Raw genomic sequence first — 15,422 nt, forward strand, 5'->3', positions numbered from 1 at the left:
GTTGAAGAAACCTACAGATCACATATAATGAGTCAATAAAACATTGAGTTATTTTTAAATATAACAAAAATCACTCTCTTGCAGTGAATACAGTACATCTTTGGTCTACCCCCTACAGAGTTATTGATTTCTTATTTTGCTTAAAGTAAACTGGCTGCTTAGTCCTTGCTTTTGTGTCTGTCTCAAAGCATGTATACTGCAATAGGAGTCTAAAGCCAAAGATATTCAGGATAAGCTCAGATTTCATCTAAAAAGTCTCAGCTACTGCAGTTTGTAAAGAGATACGTAAGGTAATCATTTTTCTTTTTTAAAAAACAGGCTCAGGTCAGAGTGAACATGAGGTGGAACAAATTGTTCTTCTTTTGTTAGTTCAAAAGAATTTGCATGGTGGCAATATGTATAAATGTCAGAGCCAATGAATGCAGAACACTGTTGCCTTCAAATCAGAGGACTTTAGAATCTTAATGAAACTATGGGCAGAAACCATCTTTTCAGATATGTTGCTGGCAGTAATTCCATTTTCTTTCGTGCACAGTTTGTCCTGCTTGGGGCCGGACTGACCTTGCTTACACTGGTTTTGTACCTGTGCAGCTTCACAGATTTCTGGCATGATTTTTCCATTGTGCCACAGTCCCTTTGAACCAGCACTAAGAGGCAGTGAACTTGGGGGATCCAGCCACTTGACAGTCCTATGTGGCATAAAACCAGCCCAATGATTCTAGGTAACACCTCTGCCCACCCTCACCCCTCCACAGCTTCTGGCATCTCCGGGTGTGACCTTGCAGCGGGCAGGGTTGGGAGTAGGGGGAGCATAGCTACAGCACAACTTCACTCTGTCTGTCTGTCCCTGGATGCCAGAATGACATTTGGAGCTATATGCAGCCAGGCCATAAGTGTCCCTGGTGGGTGTGAAGGGCTGAATCAGCCCCCAAACTAGGGGGACATACCTAGGGGGCATAAAGCATGATGGAGAATTTGGCTCTGAAATAGCTATTCCTAATTTAAACTGGTATAGCAGACCAGATTTGGGCATGAAATTAGCTAGTGAAAGAAGCTTTCTATTTTCTGTATTAATAATCTACCCAGCTTTTCTGTAAGAATCTGGTCCTACAGATCCATGATATGTGAGTAGTCCAGCATAAGTAGTCCTAATGAATGAGACCATTCCCATAAGGAAGGGTTGGCAGAATCAGGTTCTTAATTTCCATTCTGAAACTTTGTTGTTATGGGCCAAAAATATTTTGTATATATGGGTGTAAGTCTGGTATAATTCAGTTAACTATGGATTTTCATCTGTACGATTAAAAGCAGAATTTGGCATAGTGTTTGAATTACTGGAATAAAATGATAGGTTTAACTCTTCCAGAACTTAAACTTATTTGTTTTAAAAAATAATAATTGAATAAACTCCTGTTTTGACCATTCTCAACACCATTTTGTCTGTTCTTTTGTTACCCCCAAAAAAAGACCTTGTTCTTTCTCTCAAAGTAGTGCTGTTGTGAGTCAAGCCAATTAAAGCCCAGGGTTGTGAGTTCGATCCTTGAGGGGGCCATTTAGGGATCTGGGGCAAAAATTGGGGATTGGTCCTGCTTTGAGCAGGGGGTTGGACTAGATGACCTCCTGAGGTCCCTTCCAACCCTGATATTCTATGATTCTAAATCCTGTTTTGCTTTATTTAATCTCTCCAGCTGAAATAGTAATTAAACTGTTTGTTTGCTCTTCAGTGTACTGTGGGCATAAGATTCTGATTATGTAGAAGGTGTCATAATGATGATGTCTTCCACATATGTGTATCCTTATGAATAAAGATCATAGGCCATGGATTATAATACAATTATTTTAACATACAATACCAACTGTATAAACTTGTATGTAGCCTGTGCCTCCATCAGTGGGTGAGACAAGATGGGTGAGGTCCTATCTTTTTTATTGGACCATCTTCTGTTGGTGAAAGAGAGAAGCTTTCAAGCTTCCACAGAGCTCTTTTTCAGATCCATTTGCCATTAGTGGTGGATAAACTATTATTGCATTAAACAATAACCAACTGATTTGATCACTCAGGATTGCTAAATGCTAACATAGCATGTTCTAGTTTGGATTTTTCTCTAATGATAGCAGCAGGTAAAATCGTAACAAGCCTTTGCCTCTGAAGTTCCAACTTCAGATTTGTACACACCTCCCTGAACCCTAAAGAATTGGCTACCGCCCTCTTTCTTAGCCTCTGAGGCATTCGTACCAGTGTATAAAGCCACTCTTCTCAAAGCTTCTGTGATGTGGATTGCTTGCAAAAGGTCCCAGCAACTACTTACTCAGTGTGTGCTACCTGTGAGCTGTGCCCTGTGATAGTTGCCTTGGTCACATGGTCTTCTCACTTTCATTGGAGTGATTGCAAACAGAGGGCTTTTAACGCATAGCTTCCAGTGGGAATTAGGGTTGCTAACCCTACCGGATTGGCCGGGAGTCTTCCAGAATTGGCCTCAATCTCCTGATGACTATTAAAAGCAATCCGGGCGATTTTTATAGGTCAAAAATCCGGTCAGCGGCACAGCAGGGCTAAGGCAGGCTCCCTGCCTGCCCTGGTTTCATGCAGCTCCCGGAGGCGGCCGGCATGTCCAGCTCCTGGGTGCAGGGGTGGCCAGGAGGGGTCTCCTCGTGCTGCCCCTGTGCCCCATCCTGAGCACCAACTCTGTAGCTCCCATTGGCTGGGAACTGCGGCTAGTGGGAGATGTAGGGGCAGTGCCCGCAGGTGGGGGCGCGCACGGAGCCACCTGGCTGCCCCTGGGCCTAGGAGTCGGATATCTGGTCATTTCTGGGAGCCGCCTGAGGTAAGCGCCACCCAGAGCCTGCACTCCTCACCCCCTCCTGCACCCCAATCCCCTGCCCCAGCCCTGAGCCCCCTCCTGCTTCCAAACTCCCAGAGCCCATACTCCCTCTCCTGCACCCCAATCCCCTGCCCCAGGCTCAGCCTGGAGCCCCGTCCCACACTCCAAACCCCTTGGCCCCAGCCTAGAGCCTGCACGCCCTCCCACATCCCAAACTCCTGCCCCAACTCAGTGAAAGGGAGTGAGGATGGGGGAGAGCGAGCAACAGGGGGAGTGGGGACGGAGTCAGTGGGGGGAGGGGCCTCGAAGAAGGGGCAGGACAGGGGTGTGGCCTCAGGGAATGGGGAGGGCAAGGGTGTTTGGGTTTGTGCGATTAGACAGTTGGCAACCCTAGTGGGAACCCTGGCACAGATCCATATCTGCACAAGTATCCATGCTTTCCTCCTCCATTCCTAGGAACAAAATGGCACTCATGTTTGCACGGGATGGGAGGGATAGCTCAGTGGTCTGAACGCTGGCCTGCTTAAACCAAGGGTTGTGAGCTCAATCCTTGAGGGAGCCATGTAGGGATCTGGGGCAAAAATTGGGGCTTTGAGCAGGGGGTTGGACTTGATGGCCTCCTGAGGTCCCTTCCAACCCTGATATTCTATGATTAAAAAGCTCAGTTTTTTTCCACCTCTCAGATGTCAGTAACTGGATGACAAGACTGATATGAACAGCGCAAAACATGCAAGTCTCTTGAATCTCACTTTTCGTGTCAAAACAAATGCAAACATGAAGTCCGACACCAATCAATAGCAAGTAAAGAAATACATTGGCCTCTATTCTTGTATGGCTCATCATCTAGAACGAAGAAGATTATCAGACGACTTCCACAATGTGCCGTGGTATGTCCTCTGCAAGAAAGCTATGCCTATCATTGCGTGATCACCCTATCCAGTGGAAAAGCATAAATGAAACAACTTACACCATCTGTAGGATTTTTTCCACAGAAGACAAAAGAGGAATCTAGTATGATGATGCGTGAAGCTACTATAGCTTAAGCTTTTTGAGGCAGGGACTGTCTTTGTGACGTCTTTGTGTCTTTGTACAACAACTAGTCCCATGGGGATTTGTACCATGAGTGTGTCTCCTAGGTGCTACAGCAATATGAATAATAGCCCCAAAAAGGGTGCTACAAAACGCAAACACTAAATGTAGTGATTGCTTTATTAAATTAATTCTTAGCTGTTACAAGGTGCTTTGAGACTACAGATAAAAGGTGCTTTCCCTACCTTGTAGCATTTTAGCGGACACCCACTGAATGGCATCCATTGAGTAGGCAGCTGATTTTGTTCTCCTCCCTGGCCAGCCAAATGGTCTGACACGAGAATTACTTTAGAAATCCCTGTTGCTCAACGGAGTTTTGATTCATCGACAGTGGCTGTGTACTGCTTCCTCTAGATCAGTGGTTCTGAACTCTGGTTCCACCATTTGTTCAGGGAAAGCTGCTGGCAGGCCAGGCCGGTTTGTTTACCTGCCACGTCCGCAGGTTCGGCCGATCGCGGCTCCCACCAGCTGCAGTTCGCCACTCCAGGCCAATGGGGGCTGCGGGAAGTGGCGTGGGCCGAGGGATGTGCTGGCTGCTGCTTCCTGCAGCGCCCATTGGTCTGGAGTGGCGAACTGCAGCTGGTGGGAGCCGCGATCGGCTGAACCTGCGGACGTGGCAGGTAAACAAAGTGGCCCGGCGCACCAGCGGCTTTCCCTGAACAAGCGGCAGACCAGAATTGAGAACCACTGCTCTAGATCCTCTACCAAATCTTAGTACATTCCCATGGTTAAAGCCTTTGATGCACTGTAACTCAATGGCAATGTTATCACCTTCTGGAAAATATCCCTCTCCCTTTAATTTGCTAATGACAGCATTCATGCTTCAGTTTTATAACTGCCTCATCTTCAGAGGTATAAAAAAGAATGAAATAAACCGGCATGAGGAATAAGCACATAGGACTCAGTTTGGGGATGACAGACATGAAAAAAACTGGCTGTCAGTGAGGAACATACAAGACCTCAATCTTCCAGCTGCATTTGCAGCTACTAACGGATGTGCGATGTGATTTGAAGAAAGCAGCTTTAATATTAAGTGCTGTGTGAATTGTTATGATGAAAAAGCATCCTGTCGGATTTGGTTGTATATAATAAGACTTTAGAATATCAGTCTCTGTTTCTGTGCTAAGGTACTAAAAGATGCTGAGCAAAAATTAAGCATTCAGAGCTGCCTCCATCAAAAGAATAACACCAATCATTCTGTGTGTTTGCTTAGTTGCAAGGCAAGTTGACAACTTTATTTTTTCCCCCTTAACTCAGTTTCTTTTAACTGGAAAAGTCCAGAGTTTGGATGCTTAAAATTGTTCATCCAGACTGTGTAAAATTTGTTTTTCTCTCTACTATAAATGGATTAGACAGGGCAAGTGGAATTTAATAACAGCTACAAACTGGAATGAGCTTCATTACTATGCAAGTCAGTGAAACACCACATTGAACTGAGAATTCAATTTGTGCTCAGCTTTCTCTTCAGTGTAAAGATCCATGCTAGTGGGGATAATTCAGACTCTGGATATTCCAGACACCTACCATATACCTTTCCAATATTGTCACTGTATTTCTTCAAGGATCTAGATGTAATTTATTTTTAAACACATCTGTGTGCTGCTATAACACAGTCAGCTCACAGGACAGCTGTGTAAGACAGTTGGTTTCACACAAGAATGAGTTGTTGCAAATAAATTCTGAGTTTGTTTTACCTATTGCTTTCAGTTGATTAGCAAATTGCTCAGTAGAGAATATGGTTAAATGATCTTTTAACTTGATAGTTGTGTTTATAATAATGTAGCCCTTCCGTGAAAGGATAGGAATAATTTATGACTTATATGCAATTTAATAACACTTCTTTTAATAAGCAGTGCCAGACTTATAGCTTAAGCTTATAAGTGACTAAGTCTTCTGTTTGCTTCCCACATATATTCTCAAAATGGTGATATATAGTTGGTATATAAATATAGATTAATACTTTTCTCTGATGAAGTTTAAACTAAAATATTCTGCATCATTTTTTCTTTACATATATGACTGATAAGACATAGAAATGTTTCTAAATGCGTAAATAAAACATGTATCTCTTTTTAAAGCATCTCAATATGTTCCACCCTGTCGATTTGGAAAGTGTTAAGTATGAAGCATACAACTGTGAGGTTTTTAAAGACACCTCCTATTTATTTTAAAGGAAATGGATAAATCTGGTAACAAGTCAAGCAGCTTAATGGCGCCAGGGGTGTCATAAGGATAAAATCCACTGACTGTAAGGTGCTCCGTTATGACAGCGACGAGGCCATATAAGAGAAGAAAATAATAAATTAGGGAGACCGTGTTTAATACTGAATCTCCTATTTCCATGGACAATCCAGAAAAGGGTATAAATTCAACGGTCGAACTTTTGATTACAGCAGCAAAATGTGAAGTATGACATTGTATGACAGAGACAAACTGCAAATTGAGCTGGAGAGATTAAGCCAGGGGACTGCAGGTCGCTAGTTGTATTGAGACAAATAAATGTGAAATCAAGCTATTATAGAGAGGTAATACACAGCAAAAAACTGACAAGTCTGCATGTAACTACTGTGAATTTAATATAAAAGGTGACTGGATGACTCATAAACAATTCCATCCAATACCAATGAGATCCTTTAAAATCATGATGTTTAAAGATTTGTGCCAGTGTAAAATAATAGCTCAGTGCTATAGTCTATTATTTTGGGTTGAGTGTCTTGCAATGATGCTTAAGGGAAAACAAGAATTATACTATCCTCCAACCCCTGGAGAAAAGTGGGATTTGCTATTCAAGCAAGGAGAATATTTTGAAATGCAGAATAACTGATGAAATTCATGTTCAACTGTTCAAAGTATGTATTAAATGAGTGGACAAAATAAAGAAGAGGCTTTGGTCAGTCAATTTGTAATCAGGGTGGGGGGCTTTGGATCATGTTGCAAAGCCTCCAAAAACATTGTCTTTGAACTGTGTGATGGATGGAAGAAAATAATCCTGTGCCAAGAGAGCGAAGCTCCTGTTTCAGTTATTTTAACCATGATGTGTAAGCTCAGTTCGGAAAGGTGGAGACTGCACTTGGACGGTCTTTAACATCACCGTATGGCTGGAGGTACAAAATAGCTCATCCATTGAGGTAAAAAGACACTTGTCAACGAAAGTGGTTTTATTTATTTATTTTAAAGGCTTAAAGCAATATTTTGTGTATAGTAAAAGGCAGCCACCTTCTTTAGATTTAAGGTGAGTTTTTATCCGCAGTAAGAAAAAGAGAAGTTAACTGTCCACCTATTTATAATAAATCAGACTTGTTCCAGGAAAAATGCAAAGGCCAGGGACTTGCAGACACATGTTCTGACATCTACTCTGCCATAGCTCAAGCTCATCTTGTTGTGTCCCCGCCATGCCTCTTTGATGCCAGCATCTTTCCTGTCCTCATTCTTGTTTCGGTCTCCATGCCTTCTCCCTATGTATGGAGTAACCTCCCAAACCAACTTCCTGAGGCTAACATCTGTGGCATTCAAATCCTTCCTAGAGATCCACTTCTGCCATGACCCCTACAGAAATAAATCCATGCCAAATGCTTTCTCCATTCTGCTGCTGCACTGGAGGAGGAGAGTTTTAGGTAAAAATGACACCAAAACCAAAAACCACCCTACCATGTCCAGGTCCTAATCATTTCTCCCCTTAGTGACTGTAACGTTTTCCTCTGTAGATTGCTTTATTTGCCACCTGATTCCCATCAGACCATCCAAAATCCTGCTGTGAAGACCTCTTGTTTCTGGCTTGCTACTCCAATCATGTCATTTCCCCACTTCAAATCCCTTACCTGGCTACTTCTCACTTTCTCTATGCATTTCAAGCTTCTGACTCTCCCCGTCTAGGCTCAAGCACTGGTCCGGCTCACAAATCTGCTCTCGTTGTCTTCACTCTCCTCCTTCATGTCTTCATTCAGCTTCTGGGGTACTTTTCTTCAGGCCTTATTCCATGTTGTCTCATAGACCTGCAACTCCTACCCCTTGTAAACCAAGCATCCTCTTCCTTCTCCATAAATCACGCTGCTCTCAAGTAAATCACATGCCTTCCTCCATGTTCTGCCCAGTTCTTAAGGGAGGTAATCATGACTATAGCTAGGCAAATACTTCAAAAATTATTGCTTTTCTCTTCTTTTCTGTAACCATTAACTCCAATTTTTAAATGCATTTGCCTGGCCCATGCTGACTCCCCTTTTGTGTGTTCTTACTGTGAACATCAGTGTGATTGAGTTCTGGCCCAGATGTTTGTAGCGTGTGAATTTCGAGGCATATCTCTCAAGTGTCCCACATTGTGCAGGACATCCCACATCTGGACTTGATTTTAAAGTCGTCCCCCATTTTGAGGGCCACTGTCCCCCACTTCAGAATCTGGCGGTTGACAGGTCTGATTCAAGGTCCCCTGTGCAGATATTTGCAGAGCCTTAGCATGGAATCCTGGACCCGTTGAAGTCAATGATGCCAGAATTTAATCCCTAATGTTTATTTTTTCATACAAATGTGTTTTTTGAGCTAGAAATGCTGACACACTTGACCAATTAAGGAGCAGAAATCATAGCCCCTACCCTATCTCACCAGTCACAACAAACAGGTGTCAAACAGCAAATGTAAACAGATGCAGAGAACAGTTCATGATAGGGCCTTAGAGGTTTTAAAGAGCAGGAATTTGTCAAGTAATTCAGAATAACAAATCAACCTGCCCCATGATCATGACCCTTTTCAAAGACACGCCACATCAATGAATTCTCATCACATCAATTATGTATTTGTTTTTTTAAATTACACACATAGTATGAATGAGTGGAATGTATTCGTGTTTTCATGATGTAACATCAAAGACTTTCCCACAGAACTGTAGTGTTATTAACTGTGGGTCAACCTGGGACTAACCTTTGCATGCATCTCAATGCCCTTGCAGATGTCGCTCAATTACAGTACATTGTCTGCTCTCTCTTGAAAACAGGGTCTGTTTCTTGTTAGTGCCCCATGGGAGGTGTGGAAAGGAAGGAGAGCCATTGTCACTCCCCCTTCGCATTAGTCAATGGGACTCGGTGAGCTGGGGAATGGGACAGAGTGCCTGCAAGAAGAAACAAACCTGTGAACAACTAGATTTCTAGTCATTCTAAATATTATGGGCCAGATACTCAGCTGCTGTAATCTACCAGATGCTCCATTGATGGCAATGTAACTACGCTGTTTAACACCAGCTAAGAATCTTTTCTATAATGTCAAGTTCAGATTTCTATGAACTCTGTGGTCAGGATGACTCCATAAGATTTTTTTTAAATGAGTCTGATTATTTTTATTTATTTTTTTTAAATCCTGGACAAAGCATGAGCCTTGTTCTCAGATATTTACCACCCTTGGGAAATCGGAGCCTTTTGATCAGCTATATTGGTAATGTCAATAGTATGTTTTGGCAGGATTTGCATGGATAAGTCATACAATTACAGTCTTTATAGGGGAGAAGGAATGACAGCCTATTACATTTCTCCGCACTGAGGTAGTTGCCATTTAAAGATGAAATTAACTGTAATGTGTTTCTTTGATGACCATGTAATATTGCACTGCATGAATCTTATGGCCATGTAAAGAAAATCTGTGAGCCCAATATCACCAGTGAAATAGCTGATAAAGAGAGTCAGATGTCACAGCCATGAATGTTCTCCTGAAGTTAGGTGCCTAAATCGGGTGAGCCCTTTCTTGTGGGGTTTTAGAAGGAGCTGTTGCCCCCTTTTACACCCTAAGCACCTGAGACAGAGGAGGAGCACTCACCTGGGATGTTGGATACTCAGCATCAGATCCTCATGCTGCCTGATTTGGAGCAGGGCCTTAAACCCAGGTCAGTCCTCCCCAGTGAGTGGCCTAACTTCTAGGTTATAGGGTATTCTGACCCAGGATTCTTTCAGTGTCTCCTGCTGAAGTGTTCCATTGTGTAGAACTAATTAAATATTCACTGGTTCAGAGAAAAGACTGACTCTGTATCCTGCTGGTTCACTTTCCAAGGAGCGGGGCCCACACAAGGTTCAAATCAGTAAAGCAAGGATTTGGTTCAAACCACTGGGCTATTGGATATAACAGGAGAAGGTCTTTTGTGCAGATTAGATGTGCTGTGAGCCCACCTACCAGAGTGGGCTCAGCACATAAAATGTACAGAATGCCTGTTTTGTGACTCCCCCCGGGGGTAGGTGGAGCTCTGCAGCATCAGAAGTTAGGCAGCTACGCACATGCTCACTGGCAGAAATGTAGGTGCCTTGGGGACTTTACCAGTGGGAACTTGGACACCTCCAGGGTTAGGCAGCCACTGAATGGGAGTTTTGTGAATGCCAGTGGGGCCTAACTATTGGATTTAGGTACCTAGCGAGGCAGTTAGTTTTTGAGTAGTGCCCATCAATGTAGCATCCAACCGCTTTTCTATTTGTGCTATGTAAAATTATATTAACTGAAATGATCTTTTCCATTCCTTTCAATTAATAAAGTATATGCGTAAGCTGCTTGATTTATGTAATCCTCTGAGCCCATGAAAATATTCAATTCTTACCAGTGTAATAGAATAGTTTTGTAGCCAATGTGATCTTCAGTATCAAGGCAATGGCTGCTGCTAGCACGAAACCTGAAAACTACTTGGAAGACCTTTTAAAGAAACTTCCTCCAGAGAAAAAAACTTTTTCTACTGCTGGAGTGAAAAGATAATCCAAAATTTAGTGATGAGTGAAATAATGGTTTTGTGCAGCCCTGCGGGGAAAAATATGTCAAAGAGAAGACAAGCAGTTGCTTAAATGAACACGTTAAATATAGTGTCATGATTATTTTAATTAAAAAATATTTATCTCTTGCTAACTGTCCAAAGAGCAGAATTCATGTTCACAATGACCTCTAGCTTTGTAGGTGCTTATTAGACATTAATTTAGGTTATTGAAATTTACTCTGTTACTATTAATCATTTAGCATGCATTAAGAACTGAGAAAGACAATCATAGCAATGATCAAAATCCAACAACATTTTCAAACATGCCCAGTATCATGGAAGGTTTATCATGACTATTCTACAGCAGACTAATTTAGATAAAATGAAAATTGCTTCAAAAGTATGATCACATATTGCACTGAATGAATTCAGATATTGTCTGAATCCTACAACAGTTTAATTAACATGGTGCAATCGCATCAGAGGGATTTGAGGAGCATCAGAAACACATTTTCAAATCTTATAACATGGGCAAGCTGTCTGGGAGAACTTTGAAAACCTCACCATTTCCTGACATCCTTTAATACCAACTCTCAGATCAGTGATAGGTGAAAACTAGGGGATATTCACAGAGAAATAAGAGTGTCATGGGGACAACACTCCGTCAGAAGGTGAGCTATCCATTAAAGGGCAAGTCTGAGTTCAGCCTATCTCTTTTCTAAATTCTAGTCCTTTCAGGGGAGAAGCTGGGATCTGTATGGCCTAGAGGGGTCAGGTGACTGAGAGGGTCAGATGACAGTGCACCCTCCTGCTATGTAGGAAGAAACTCAAAGACAGCAGTATGTTTCTGGAGGTCTCTCCACAGTGGTTTAGGGTAAAGGCCTGGGAAGGGGAAATATGGAGATACTTATGGGTTTCTACTGGAGGGCTGTGGAAGTAACCAAAGGATAAAGAGCTATTTTTGGATGAAGGGCTGGTGTTCTGGTGAAGTGGGATAGTGCAGGGGAAGAGCTGTTTGATCTGGCACAGCTGCAGTGCTGGAGGGCTGAGGCATTCTCCATGCAAATTGCTTTTCTTGCAGGAGTCCCAGGCTGGGACATTTTTAAAAAGTGTGGGAGGAATTACTCCCCTCACCCCCATATACACACTTAAAACCCAGAGGAAGGACTCAGTCTAGCATGGTAAATGACTATTTAGAATCTTGGTTTTACCACAGAAGGGGATTCTTTTGGTTTGGCCAGAGGACTAAATCACTCAAGCATCCAACCAGCTGGAAGCGGAATGTGGACCATGGGTGGAAACTGGGGCATGGCTGCTCCCTGATCTGGGTTCTAGGTAAGAATGCCTATTATGCATCCCCTTATTACATCATAGGCTAAATCCTGTTGACCCTATTTGCTGAAACCAATAGAACTACTAATATGAGATAACAGGCCTAATCCTGCTCTATTAAAGTTAATGTGATGTCTACCATTCATGTCTGCGGTAACAAAATCAGGCCTAAAGAAACCACTGATGCCCTGTAACTTGGTAATGATCATCTTGCTTTGGACCCAGGAGAAATGTGCTAAAATCAAAAGAAATAGAAATTGTCGGGAGTCTTAATTTTTTTAGGCAACTTTGAAAGTAAATGCAGCAAAGAGTCCAGTGGCACCGTATAGACTAACAGACGTATTGGAGCATAAGCTTTCGTGGGTGAATACCCACTTCGTTGGATGCATGTAGTGGAAATTTCCAGAAGCAGGTATAAATATGCAAGCAAGTAAATGTAATTATAGAAAGATACTTTTCATTAAATAATAAAGAATCATATCTCAGCAACATTAGGTGAGAAAAATATGAACCAAAGGCAGGCTTAGGTCGCTGTATAAATGCTATTATAATGCTTTCTGAAAAACCCCAGAGAGAGAAAATCAGAGTTGTAAAAACAACAGGCATTCATTTTGAATTATGAAGTGCTTTTGTGCTTCAGAAAACTCACATTTCACTTTTAGTGGCCTGAAACAGCTATTGCTTTTGGGCTGTCCTATAATACGGTTGATGTGGATACGTGTTGTCTTATAAAAAGCGAAGTTAATTATTCCTATTTAAAATTACCTTGGTAAATTTTAAAAAAAATCTTACTTTTCCAGTAAAAACTACCAAAAATAAAGTAAATTTCTACATTTTGGTTTTTCTGTTCTCTTTTACTATTTCTGAAGTTCATTCACATGGACATCGTGTATCCTGCAGGAGCTTTATGGTACTGTACTTGTCTAATTTGGCCTGCTTTTACTCTGACTTCCACTGCTTACAAAAATACTTTATTTATGACTTTAAATAAACCACATATCCTGTAACAGAAACAAAACACAAAAATGTGGAAAAAAAACGAAAACCAGTTTCTGTTTTCCAGGTAAAAAGAAAAAACAAACCCAAGTGTTCCTGCTTAAAATATCATGGTAAGACTGCTAAAATATTGGCCACAGTTCTTTGTTGCAGAGAAAAATAACTCTTTGTCCCAGTAACTACCAGATGTCAACTGAAACAAAATAGTTTTATAAACTATTTAGAGATTCTAAAATTGTTGTCTAAGTACTGGAGGTTTCTAGGGCCAAATTCATCCTGTTGTAATTCCACTCATTTTAGAACTTATGCCATGGATACATTTGGCTTCTAATGCACAGAAAAGTGGTGGTGTTCCCTCAAAACCCAGTTGATTATTTACAGGCAACAAAGCTATTTTGATTTAGGTTTTCTTAAGCATAAGTTGAAATATTTTCCCTGCCATTCTGTTGAAAAGTATAATTCTCCACATGCTTTTTACTTGTTAGAAGCTTGCCATGCTAAGTCAGCTTGGTTCTTTTTGGCCTTTCTTTGCCAAGGTGAGCAGAAGGGAACAAATGGATTCAGAAGTTCGTACATTCTCCATCTGTGGATGAAAAGGGGATTAAAGATGTCTGGGTTTTAGGGGCTTCCTCCCCTTAGGGATTTTTCCTTCTGTCCTGATCTCCAGCCTTCCAGCCATGACAAAGCCAGCTTCTTGGGTCTGCATAACTGGGTTCAATATCTGGAAAGAACATGCTTTCTTGTATGACTTCTGGCATTTCCAGCTTCAGGTCATACAACATATACTGCAAATATCTCTCTCTCTCTCTGCAGTGTGTTGTCAGTTCAAGTTCTAGCCCCGTCTGGAACCCCAGCAATGCTCAGAATAAAAACTTCTTTAAAAAATGAATCCTGCTTTTTCAGAAATATCAAAAAGGCTTATTCAGCAGCTGTGAGTTCTGGAGATGAGCGAATGTTTGGGAGAAGGCAAGGCGGTCTCTTTGTTTCCAAAGTGGATCACTGTTCTCTGATATTTTGCTCTCAAACTGTAAGTACGATAAAAAATATAATAGTAGTAAGTGAGCAGAACATAGTACAACTCTATAGAAACACAACATTTGTACACCTCTGAGTATGGAGACTTGTTTTCAGGGAAGTGTGTGCACAATTGCACACTGAACTTGTATGTACTTGCTACTACTGCACAAGCTCCGTCAGTGACTGCAAGCACAAATGCACATTTAAATGTATGTCTGAACTCTTAGGCACAGAGTTGCAATAAGATTGAGCTAAATTCCAGACCATACCACACGATCCATTGTCTACAGCCAAGCTCTACGATACAACTGCATTTACTCCAACCCCTCAGACAGAGACAAACACCTACCTACAAGATCTCAATCAAGCATTCTTACAACTACAATACCCACCTCCTGCAGTGAAGAAACAGATAGACAGAGCCAGAAGAGTACCCAGAAGTTACCTACTACAGGACAGGCCCAACAAAGAAAATAACAGAATGCCACTAGCCATCACCTTCAGCCCTCAACTAAAACCTCTCCAGCGCATCATCAAGGATCTACAACCTATCCTGAAGGACGATCCATCACTCTCACAGATCTTGGGAGACAGGCCAATCCTTGCTTACAGACACCCCCTCAACCTGAAGCAAATACGCACCAGCAACCACACACCACACAACAAAAACACTAACCCAGGAACCTATCCTTGCAACAAAGCCCATTGCCAACTGTGTCCACATATCTATTCAGGGGACACCATCATAGGGCCTAATGACATCAGCCTCACTATCAGAGGCTCGTTCACCTGCACATCCACCAATGTGATATATGCCATCATGTGCCAGCAATGTCCCTCTGCCATGTACGTTGGCCAAACTGGAGAGTCTCTATGTAAAAGAATAAATAGACACAAATCAGACATCAGGCAGTCAGAGAACACATAAATCTCTCTGGTCACTCGATTACAGACCTTAAAAGTTGCAATTCTTCAACAAAAAAACCTCAAAAACAGACTCCAACGAGAGACTGCTGAATTGGAATCAATTTGCAAACCGGACACCATTACATTAGGCTTGAATAAAGACTGGGAGTGGATGTGTCATTACACAAAGTAAAACTATTTCCCCATGTCAAGGTTCCTCCCCCACTCTGAACTCTAGGGTACAGATGTGGGGACCTGCATGAAAAACCTCCTAAGCTTATCTTTACCAGCTTAGGTCAAAACTTCCCCAAGGTACAAAATATTCCACCCGTCGTCCTTGGATTGGCCGCTACCACCACCAAACTAATACTGGTTACTGGGGAAGAGCTGTTTGGATGCGTCTTTCCCCCCAAAATACTTCCCAAAACCTTGCACCCCACTTCCTGGACAAGGTTTGGTAAAAAGCCTCACCAATTTGCCTAGGTGACTACAGACCCAGACCCAGACCCTTGGATCTTAAGAACAATGAACAATCCTCCCAACACTTGCAC

The sequence above is a fragment of the Lepidochelys kempii genome, chromosome 7 (genome assembly GCF_965140265.1).
Source record: "Lepidochelys kempii isolate rLepKem1 chromosome 7, rLepKem1.hap2, whole genome shotgun sequence".
NCBI lineage: Eukaryota > Metazoa > Chordata > Testudines > Cheloniidae > Lepidochelys > Lepidochelys kempii.